This window comes from Cydia amplana, chromosome 12 (genome assembly GCF_948474715.1).
Source record: "Cydia amplana chromosome 12, ilCydAmpl1.1, whole genome shotgun sequence".
In the NCBI taxonomy this organism is placed as follows: domain Eukaryota; kingdom Metazoa; phylum Arthropoda; class Insecta; order Lepidoptera; family Tortricidae; genus Cydia; species Cydia amplana.
In genome coordinates, this window is record NC_086080.1 from 15,406,772 (window position 1) to 15,419,542 (window position 12,771).

The window sequence follows — 12,771 nt, forward strand, 5'->3', positions numbered from 1 at the left end:
TATTTGAAATTAGAATGCAGCTTTCAAATGTTTGTAAAGATATTTATTTAGCAGGAGGTATAAAACTGTTTATGTATGGTTGATTGTATATATTACATTAGATCTTTACATGCAATTTAATTTGGTACATTAAGAGTAAATATTATTCTGTAACTTGTCATGTAAACGAACATACGTCATAAAAAGGGGCAAACTACACGGATTAAATAGTGTAAACATATTTTGGGCACATTGTGTGAAAATATAAAACTGTAATATGTTACGTAAACAAGTACTTGTCACATTACATGGCAACTTATTTTAATGTAAAGATTTTTTTGTAACTTTCAATTGTAAATATATCTTTGACGTCGACTGTACGTACGGTTTTTGGCGTAGAAACGACTTAGTTTTACGGGTTTTAGTCAATCGCGAAGCTCCTTTTAGACGTCGGAGTCATTTATTTATTTATTTATTGATCATATAAGTAACACAGCATTACAGTATAAAACCAAGGCACTGTGAAACTACAAAATATAAAGATACAAAGAAAAACAATATACATAAAAATGAAATTAACTAAATATTAGATTTGGGCGAATGCGTCATGAATCTTCTACACCTAAACATTTTTGTCAAGAATAAATTGCCTGATGTGGTCACAGGTTTTTTCTCTAATGGAGACTTATTCTTAAATGTCCTTATGGTCAGGGATCGGATACCGGTATTTTTTGTATGGGAACGGAAACGGTATTTTTTCGTTCTTTGCTAATTACTTCATTTCTAATTGGGCAATCTAATAATACGAAGTCGTAACCTAAAAACACAACTGAGTCCTACATTTCGAGTATAAAATTATTCGAAAAATATGGTTATTTCTATGTTTTTGCAAAAAACCGGTTCCGATCCCTGCTTATGGTCAAGTATGACTGTCATTGGTTGTCTTTACCGTCCGACGCTAAACGCCGCGACGTGGAGAACATAGGGCTGGAATGGAATGGAAGGAAAAGGATTATAATACTGGCTGAGTGAATCCCTAACTCTACGGTCCCCGGACGGTAAAGAGAATAAGTGTAAGAGCGTCCGACTCATCTTCAGTAGTGGGGAATACAATACTGGAAGGAAGTGGGCGGCGTGATGCGACTGCAGTGAGCTGCGTATGCGTACGCGCCATTGATATTCACAAGTGCACGCATGCGTTAAATTAAAACAGTTGGTCTGGTTTATTGGGCTTTTATTGGTATTTAGGGGTGATTAAAGGATTGATATATTGTTTTTGGATATTGTAAATCTTTACTTGTTTATGTTGCAACTGCTAGGAGTTTTAACTAACTGTTTACACTAAAGTGTTTACATTTACTGAGTAATACACACTTATATAATACTTGTAACATGCCCTAATAGACTAATAACAATAAGATATCATGGCCAATTTTCATTGCCGTTCTTTCTTAAATTATATTGACCTACGAATCTCTAAATCAGGAGTAGGTAACATGGACAATTGAGAGACATGACACATGACACATTCGCTATTGTAGAATAAGATGCCCTATTAAATAAGACTAGGTTATGTCATGTCATATGATCAATTTCTTGAGAAACATAATACAATCATTAAATAACAGAACCTTCCAAGCCTTAGAAGTATATACGGATCTTTACATAATCTTACTCCTGAGGACAAAGGCCTTGATTCCTCAGAACGTCTTTGCCCAACGTCATGTCTCCACCCTTGACTGCAGGGCTTTCATTCACAACGCTCGCAAACTACTACAGGACTAGCCACTATAAGCCTGACTCTTGACTCCACATACACTTTACTAATCATAGGACCTAGCTACACTGGAGACATGCTACAAACAATTTTAACTCACCATATTAGATCTTTTGTCTTTTCAATAAGGTTCATGAATCGTCAGTGACTGTGGTACGAGAACAGGTCGGCAAACAGCCTTGGGCCGAGAGCCCCGACGTGCTCAAGTAACTCAAGTTAACGCGTTGCGGCATAATGATACACTTGGGCTACCAGCGGTATCTGTCGATTAGAGATTTATCTGATTTACAAGTTTAAAAAGCGCGAAAGCCGTCAATATTAATATTGTTAAGAATCTGAAGATTTGGGAGGTGTAAAACAATGTTGCCAAGTTATAATTCTAAGGGGTAATGTCTTCACTAAATTTATTGTTACGTCAAAATCACTTAGCGAATTTATGCATCTTCTTTAAGTTAAATAACTTAGATTCGGATTAGCCTACCTTTTATTAGAAATAAGTAGGAAATAAAAATATAAAACTGTTTACTTTCTTTTCATCGTTCTTAAATTTTCAGAAGTTTTTATTAAGTACTTTTTATTAGTTAGTACCCATTTTATTTTATTTTATTTTAGTATCTAACACTATTGTTATATCGGTTAACATTAAACATTTTTCAAGATTATCGTAACGTGTAAATGTAGTTATATATTTTATTTATATGTACATAGCTACTGAAAGTCTAGACGTTTTTGAAATCGTCGGCGTTGATACGAAACTTAAACGAAAGAAAGCTCTTAAAGTCTGCTTCAAATTGAATGAAAAGTAAATAGTCGCTTTAAGAACTAAAGTACCATTATACTATTTTCCATTCGTTCCTATCGCTCCAAAACAATAAAAAAGTTCGTTATTCGGAAAAGCTTTTAATACGCTCGATATGGCTTGTTATTCCAACTTTAACTGCTCCATCAATTCTCCTAAAACAAACAATCTAAGAAAAACACTTTTATTATCACTCGATGTAATTCTTGTCTCAGATTACTTAGATATTTAACGAATGTCTCGACTCGCTCTGCATTGCCATTTGTGGGTGACCCGGTTTCCCAAATCGTTATCATTTACTTTTTATTTTGCTTTACATGTTTTATTTCGATCTTATCAGCGTCGGTATGACCAATTTACGGTCATTGGTTGTCAACGTGTTTGGTCGAACTTTTTGATTTCGAAATGATTGTAAATGTAAGTATTGTAATGCCGCCGGCTGGCAAAAAGGGTTTATTGATTGATGCAAATTTGGCGATACCCGTTATATTTTAGCACTCATAAAAGCATACAATGTGACACATTTACAGGTATGAGTGCTATGGATGTACGAATGGAATTTCTTAAGTTTTGGAAGGAGAAACTCAAAGTTCTTTATCCGCTTGATTTTCAGAAGACCTCTTGCTAAATTGAATGGAGAGGAAAGAGGCTGTTAAATATATTGATACTTATACATATAGAATAACTTTTGTAAATGTACTGTAGTAGCAAATAAAGTTAGCTATTTGATCAGTACACGGACAGCTTTGTTATATCTCTCTCTTAAGTTTTGCTTTATTTTATATTTTTTATGTGTATTTAAATTGGTTGCCCTGAAAACCAGCGCCATGGCTAAGGACATTAGTCATCGGCATATGCTGAGTGGCATCCATTTTGGTGTCTTGTACTAGCTAGAATAAGATGTATTATAAGTTAAGCATGTATTTCAACACCAAATAAACCATATCTATTCTATTCTATTCTATTCTATTTTTTGCAATGAAACTCGCAAGTATAAAATAAAGATCTACAAATAATAGAATCGAACTAGTCTTGTTCAAAGAAAGCCTGCAAGGCTAACCACAGCCATTGCTATTTTGATATATGCCCAGATTGCCATGGAGTCCCTTCCACATGATACTAAATCCAATTAATGATGCGGAAACTTGCTCACTAAACTGCTTGTTATGCGTAATGGGGGTTTTGCTGACTCCCCTTGTATCACATAGATATATCGCTCCTACTTAGCATGCTGACATTTTTATTCATAATCTTGTACTTGTCTTTGTCGAGGATGTTTTAATGAGATTGTTATACTTATTTATGGTGTTTATTTCATTTTGATTTTCGGGGTGATAAAAACCAACAAACTATAATAAATAAACTGCATTAATTACTTACCTTCGGATAATGTATACCTTACAAGATCAAGGTTGTGAGGCATCATGTTTCATTCGATCATATGATTTTATACGCTATTTATATGTAATATTGGATATTGGACATAGCACTGTCAGTTATGTTAGTACTCTCAAATAATGTCTAGAACTCAGACCCAACTATACTGTCAAGTTTTAAACATGTTTTTCGTGAAACAACGTAAAACAACAATATATGATATATCAATCGTAGTAAAGTAAATAATCATTGTCAAATTGTTATATAGTTTTTGTACCACTCGCAATTTATACTTATAAATATTGTTAATATGTCACTTAGGCACTCCTAAATGTTCTTCGACATACTTAATTTAATTTGATGCAAGCTTTCCGGGAAATTGATTCATATTTACAAAATACCACGCCTTGCTAACTGTATGGCATAGAAAGTTGAGTCCTGTCACTATTCAGCCGGGTTTTCAGCTGCCGTGCCCACTTCACAGGCCGTTAACCCCGCTAGGGTTGCCTTCACTGTCCGGCGCAGTTCTAAAGATAGGAGCGTTTATAATTGGCGCCCAACGTGGGACCTTCTCTTATAGCGTTTTTCTGGGGAATGTAAACAACACAGGGTGTTAAAGTAAGGTCAAGTCAGTATTCAGCCAGGTTTTCAGTTGCCGTGCCCACTTCACATGCCGTTAACCCGGCTAGGGTTGCCTTGACTGCCCGACGCAGTTGTAAAGATACGAGCGTTTACAGCTAGCGCCCAACGTGGGACTTTCTTTTCTAGCGTTTTCCTGCTAAGGCAATGCTAAGCTAATAAAGGTAATATTATTTGGTGGGTTCAGCAACTTGAGTTTCTGAAAAGTTGTGGCGCTTTTTTAGATCGCAAAACGGTTGCTAAAAATATGAATGATAACCTTGAGGCCTCACTCTAGTAACTAAGATACGAAACCTAATTAAACAACTATCGCTCGATAGAAAAAAATGATGATTTCAAACTACGCCAATGTGACATATGCATACATTGTACCAAGGTGACAACATGAAAATATTTAAAATAGACGTATTAATAGCGTTTACATTATAGCAATTATACCTAAACGTGAAATGATTAACGTAGGTGATAAAAATAATTAGTTTTTTAGTTTGTTACTCACTACATTGTTTTTAAATTGGCATCACAAACACATCTATTATACTTATTAGAATAATACTTTGAATTCGTCGGTAGATCGTGACTTTTGACGTTTAGGTATTTGGAGCTTTGAAAAAGTTAAAAAAACCGAGACCTCTTAAGTCATCAAAAATAGGTATTTATATCAAACACAAGTTTATCGCTCATATCTCAACCCTTGCCACGCTGGGGCAGCCCGTCGGACTTGACGAATCAATTGTTTCAGACATCTATACCTAGCTATTTCGATACCTGTGGGTGGTCTCAACGCTTTAAAACGATACGTACCTTCGTTCACACTGTTCACTGACAATTTGTAGATCTTATTGCAAAGAAATAAGGTTCACCGAAGGTCAGTTATTGAGTATTGCTATTACACCCATGGGAACTAAACAGTCTCATTTAATTGCTCGCGCCAGGGCTCTTGAAAATTTAACGCGCTCCTTTTCTTTAGGAGCGTATAATTGTGCTTTTGAAAGTAGTATTTCGTTCTTTGTTTCAGTTTTAAAATATTCGACAGGTTTTTAATGGGTTTGTCGTGTTTTATTAGGCTGTATAAAGCATTTTTTCATTAATTTTATTAGAAAGTGTCTGGCTCGTTTGCAAAATTGGCTTGTAGAATTCTTTCTTCTTTACTACTGCAATTAATTCTCTAAATGTGTTACGAGTACTCTCTTGCGTCTCCAAAAGATTAACAGTTTCTATCATTTTCTCCAGCTCAGGCATTTCATCCTCCGCTCTTAGCCACGTGAAATTCTCTCTGCACCTCTCATACTGTCCTTTTGTCGCAAGCCAGCTAGGAGATTCTGGCGAAGAATATGGAGCAAAGGGCCGTTAGCTGGTAGCTGATGAGGGATCCGGTGAAATGGACGAATAGGACGCTGAAGATCTGGGCAAGGACTGTAGATGTGAGGAACCCGCCGCGGTAGCGCGGGCTGGAGCACTCGCCGATGTACACGGAGCGGAGCGGCAAGAACATGCCGAACGACAAGCCTTGAATCATGAATTCATGATCCCCAGTAGGAGCACCTGAAAAGAATAACAACATGTTGAGTGTTGAGAGAATCTCAAGGCACGAGACGCAGTATAATTTGAATGGGGGCCTAGGCCTAGCCAAAACGACAATTCGTACATCGTCAAACGCCAAACGAAAATACGTTTGTAAACTGAGAGTTGGTAGTAGGTACATACAATTCCACTCAGGGTAAATTTGTTCAGGGTTCCCCCAGTCCCGCTACCAAGTTTTATGGAAATTGTTTTTACTATACCTAATCGTACCTATGCGCAATACAATATTATTAATTAAATATTTTATTTCTTGTTTTAAGCCGAAAAACATTGCAAAACGGTATGATAAAATATTAATTTTTCTACTTCATTAGCATTCATTTAATAGTCCTATTGGTATTTCTTAATAGATTCTATACCTACTATAATATTTGTCTATTATCATAAGCACACGTTTCAATAGGTATTTGTAAAGGGCCTTTCTAGTTTGACTAGACGTATTTACGATTGATCACGTTCTGTAGTTGTCTACAATAGGCTGTTTCAAAACAATAGGCCTATATCATCAGGTGTTTAGATTATTGAGTAATAGGTGTATACAATATTTCTAACCGACGAAGCGAAGGAAAATGGGACGTTGTCAAGTTTTCATAAATCTATTATTCTATATGACTTTTATTCAAAATGGAGGTTTTTCTATATTTGTATTGGAACTATTCTAGCTAAATTCTGTTTCAAAACAATAGGCCTACTTATATCGTCAGTTGTTCGGAATATTTGGTAATGGGTATATTACATATTTTTAACCAGCGAAAGAAAAATTAAGGAGATAATCAAGATTTTGTAAAAATGATTAAAAAATGATTTTATTATTGGAATGGTTATTTATTATACTCTCCTAATTAGCTCCCCATGGACTTGTAGGTTCATTGTTCGCAGTACAGGCATATTAACCTAATTAGTCGGATAAGGGTTAGGTTTTATGAAGCTTAATTGTTGCATGATCTACATAAATGTATATTATAGTTCGTTTTTTTTTGCATTAGAAATAAGGTGAACAATCTTGATGTGTCTTTTAATTGAAAAACACATTTTAAAAATAAGTAACAGCAAATATGTAACAATTATGAATCTAATACGATCATTTATATTCTTCTGCATTCATAAGTAATAGTTTTTCAATTAAAAGACATGTCAAGATCGCTTACCTTCTTTCAAGTTGTTTCTAATGCTAAAAAAAACGAACTATAGGATATTTAACATTTAAAAACCTAGTAAATTAGCATGCGCGCTGGAAGCAGTTTTGCGTTTTTTACAGAATACGAAAATAAAAGTAGGAAACTATCTTTTAGTTTTTAAAGCAGGTCATCGTCTTCGACATAAAGTATCCACCCGAACCGTTTTTGCCATTTTGACGACGGACCCCTGTCAAACTTGCAAAAGGTATTGGACTGTATCATTAAAATTAACAATACCTACCTAGTCACATAACATCTTTAAAAATGTCTAATTTGCAAGACAAGACTTTTCAAAATCTTAGTATCTTAATATTATTATAACAGGGAACAAAGTAAAAGCAACGTGTTAAATTATATTAAACCGGTTTAATATAATTTTCACGGCAACCTCAGCTGATATAGTTATAAAATTCCTACTTTATGTGACGTTAACTCAATTTTGCAAGTAACCGCCATGAATAGACGAGGGACCTTTTGGTCGGTTTCATATTCTATGTGTAGCAATATTCTAAGATTTTATATGAACATTAAAATAAAGGTTTACAAATAAGTAACTTCTAGGGGTTTATTTCTTGAGAGAAATTTCTTATTGTCATTATGGTTTGTATTCTTGTCGGCCGACACAGGGATTGCCTACCTCGTTTTATTAAACGATCTCTTTAACGCCCGTCTGTTTATATTACACTCAGCCGGCTCTTTATTACCTCTGTTAATTCCTAGCTTTTGTATTCTACTGTTTTGTCACTTATTCTAAGTATTGCCTTCTTTTGTTTCAGGTACGTTTCGATCGAGAGACAAAACGTCCGCATCAGGAAATAACCGAGTAACCTGGTTCTGTGGCGATCAATATTTTTTTAACCTTTCGGTTAACCGACAAAAGGCTCTTGCTACCGTTGCTTTTTTTGTCAAGTAGCGTTTTATCTGAACATTCACTGTTAGAGATACTAGAGATAGAGACGCTTAGTAAAATGTAGAGACATGAGTTGCAGGTACTTTGTTTATAACTTCGACTACGTTACAAACGTCAAATATAATCAGTATGTATGATATAATAATTGACAATATGTATAAATTCCAGTAGTTCCCGAGATCTTCACAAATAGTACACGTGGCCGGAAATTTTAACAACATTATAGGTAGGTACTGAAAATTTATCCTGTTTACTTCATTGTTAATATGAATCACATTTGCTATTCGATGTAGAGCATTCCCTATATATTGTACTTTTTACACCTAGGTACTAAATTTAAAAGTGGAAAAATTACTGTCTTGGGTGAGACTTGAACTCACGGCCTCTGGATCCGTCTCAGAGGCCGTGAGTTCAAGTCTCACCCAAGACAGTAATTTTTCCACTTTTAAATTTATTCTAAGCTTAATAGCATCGTTCGCAGACGTTTCTGCTTGTTAAAAATTAAAACCTAGGTACTATTTTTTATTTTTTTTTAACAAGCAGAAACGTCTGCGATCGATACTTATAACTAACCTAGGTACTAATAATGTCGTTCACGATATATCTGAGACGACCGAGGAGTAATTATTATAGTGTAGCAAAGTCAAAACCCCACGGCACGACCCCATACTTGAGAGGAGAACCTAATTTTCTTTTTACAAGACACGAGGATAGGCTCATCTGATGAATTTGCCACGAGCCTTAGTTAAGTTTTTGCGTGTTGAGATTACATTATTTCATATGCCTGCGCAGCCTGAAAGCTTTGCAAAGGCATTTCACAAGAATGCCACATACGAAATGCTTTTGACGTGTATGACATGTACCACATTCAAATGAGTAAAGCTCGAAAATATATAATATTGCAAACTAGTTTTTTTTATTTTATTATTCAGGTAATTACAACACAGTATCTAAACTTAATTACAAAAGTATCGGTAAACCTGTAAGGTTTGTCTCGATACTCCATCCGCGGTAGATTTTATACAACAATAGAATGTCTTTTAACAACAACTTAAGAAACTACTTACATTCATAACATGCTCAATTTAATCTATTATTTAAATTATAACAACCGACACCACTGCACTGAGATAAGTGATGAAGCCTAAATCGCTTTCTTAGCATTTTCAGAAGAATACTTAAGAATGCCATATTTTCTTTTTAATTACTTATTTTGGTATCCATACTCTACTACGAATCTGAAAATTTCTCCGCTCAATCACTGAGCCATTGACGTATCGAGGCAGTGGGCGTCTAACGGGTACACTGTACACTCGCCATTATGTCCATACTCGGGCCGGGCGTCGAACTCGCACCCACTGCGTTGACAACGCACACGAGATCTAGTCTGGATCAGAGCTTTCGCTAATTTGGTCACCCACTCGCTGCTACTGGTTAGAATGCAAATAGGAAGTGTAGCAGGCCAATTCGAACGTACTATACGTCTACGCCTGTAGTCTGCAGGTCTCGCCATTTAGAGAGCGGCGACGGCACTTACACAAATAGGCAATAAAAAGTATGAAGATGAGAATTTAAAATGACATGACATGACACTAACCGTGTCACGACCATATACGGGAAATTGTTATTTACTAGCAAACACTCTGTAAATGCCCACTTTTTCTTACAATACCTAAATTACGGGTCTTTTCAGATTAAACGCAAAATTTTCAGCATTGTGTATCAGTATAGCAGCAGGCCATGTTATTTGAGTTTTAAATGCTTGAAGGTTTTAAAGCGAATGCCATTTATGTACAGAATATCATATACCGTTTTATGTACAATTTTACACTTATGTTTGTAGTTATTTCTATTGTATAATTGCTTTATATCTTTCTAATTCTTTCCAATTTTTAGTGTATTTTCCCCATTCCTTTTTGTGTAATATATGTATGTTTATCCTATTCATTTTGTATGTATTTATATCCTTTATCTTTCTGGTACCTTGTTGTACATTTTGCTGCATTTGTCACCCGCTTTTCACTTTCTCCTCTCATCTACTCAAAGTTTAACTGGAAGAGTTCCGTCAAAGGGATAAGTTCGCCTTTGTACTTCTTACTAATTGTATTTTATTTTTAATATGTCTTTTTGTACAATAAAGAGTTTACTACTACTACTACTACTACATTGATTCGAAAGGATTATTTATTTATGTAGCTCCCGTGTCACTAGATCGTAGTTTTAATGCTTATTTGACATGCTCTCTCCGGGCGCCGAACTCACACCCACAATATTGACATTGCTTTGCTGCATACGAAATATAGTCTACAAACTCAAAAGCCAAACAAGTAACTTTATGTATAATTTCTATACAAACTGACCTGTTTTCATAGCTCATTTTAAGTCAGAACAAATGTAAGTGTTAGCCTTAGCGATCAAGTCCAGTTTCTTTAAGTTAAAATAATCTGCGAAAATCTTGAAATAGCTACACGTCGTAAACATCTGTAATTGGGAGAAACTATATTCCAAAGCATGCATCATCACTACCTATCAGCTGCGTCGACATAAGATCAAAGCGACTGACGTACTATTCTCTCATTCTCTCAACTCTCAATTGAATGAACACTAGTCCTACATTACTAATGTAGGACTGTAATGTAACATTAGTAATTTAATTGAGCGTAAGGTCACATATCATTAATTTGACACCACTTGAGACCCTCCTCGGAGCGTTGCGACACTGAAGATAAAGAAAAGTGAAGTTGCTTTCATGTCCCATATCTAATCAAGTAATCAGAAAGGTTATGCTTTATGTGTCATGTTTTATTGATTTCTGAACAAGCGCCTAGTATTATTTATATATAATTCACACTCAAGATTAAAACAGGACTGACGGCACATAACACACTTATCTATTAGTTGGGCAAGCCGGAGTTTTTTTGGCTTTCTTTTTCCTCGAGACTTGTGGAATAAGTTTCTCAGATACTCCGAAACAGACATGCCGGTGGGAAATCGAATTTTATGGAAATACCGTAATGACTACAAACCTTTCTTTGTTTTTTCAGATATTATGAAATGATCTGGTTGTCTTTGTCCTTCATGTTTAGAAAAACGGTGACAATGAAATGACTGTAATAGTTTATAGTAAGGTTAATAGGTTATAGTAGGGAGTGCTCCCAGTACTGGTTTTCTATACAAATACAATACCGGAACCGGTTCTCGCCATACAAATTCAGTAACGTAAGCATTCCCTAGTTTTCAGTGGCGAACTATGTATCATAGAAGTTGACTAAAGATCAGCTGGGTGCTGCATTAAGTAGCATGAACGCTTAATAACACTGGATTTGTTTGCCCCTATCACTAAACATTCTCGCCTCAAACTGGAACTGAAAGCAAAACATGACACAAGACTCGTGATGTCATCACAACTCCACCTTTTCATAAGAAAAAGGCTGAACAGCCTTAGCCTTTCAATCGTTCGTAAGTCCTTTTAGTCAGTAGTAATGCAGCTATGTCAAACAATCGAGCCATTACTGTGCATGCGGACATCGAACTTGTGAGACATATGCTGCGCTTCCGGCGCTACGCTACCCTTCTTTAAGAAGGTCCTATCTACAGATACTCGCCGTTTTACATACGCCCCCTTTGAAATGGGACGTGATGAAAACGATTCCCATAGTGCACGTTGTTAAAGTGCATCTTAGTTGTGATAAGAGATATCAAAATGTCTGCTGCTGCGCCTGGTCTCATTATAAATCAAAAATAATATGAACCTTACCTATGCGGAAGACTGTCGTTCTAATATTGAATTTGCTATTCATTTATAGTCGCTCTAATGCGAGGTGAGGATCTTGATTATATATTATTCTTATGTAACTACAGTTGATTGTAAATTGCTGAGTATGGAATTATTTATTGTTAATTCTGATTTTATATCTACCACTAGTTGTTTTGATACTTTAGTGTCAATAAAACTTTAGAATGTAAGTGAACAGAGTTAAATAATCAAATGATCTGACCTACTGAACCCCATAATTTCTTTTCACACCGCATAATTATATGTGCTAGGGCCTTCAAGGCAAATGAGCACAAATCCGGCGCGCAGGCAGCCAAGCGGACAAACCATGCCATGGCGATGGCAAATCAAACTAATTGCAATACAAAAACTTCTCTGCTTTGGAAAAGCAATCTAACCTAAAGGATTCTGCTTTATTCCCTGTCTTAGTTCCTATAAAAGATGCAAAGGAATGCAGAGGATCGTTTTGATGCCATAATCATCCGCCAGATTCCTGAGATTGTTCTGTTTCCTTAGATGCTCTCTTTAGTATTTGCAACTGCTTACTTTACTTATTTTTTTCTCTGTCTGTATAGAGGTATGATAGTCGATCTGTTTATTCACCATGCTATCATCATTTGCTTACCCTTTTCCCATCACTTGGGATCCGCAAAGCAAGTCCTTTTCCTCTATACCTCTCTGTTGTTCGTTGTCTTAATTAATTCACCTGCTCTCTTTTCATATTATCTCCCACACATCCATACATATTATGCT

General features: G+C 35.6%; 1 protein-coding gene across 2 annotated transcripts in view; it reads left to right on the forward strand.

The window, feature by feature from the left end:
- LOC134653139 (formin-like protein) overlaps positions 1-12,771 on the forward strand; it is a 104,492-nt gene that overhangs the window by 35,331 nt on the left and 56,390 nt on the right. The gene's annotated exons all lie outside the window — the stretch shown is intronic.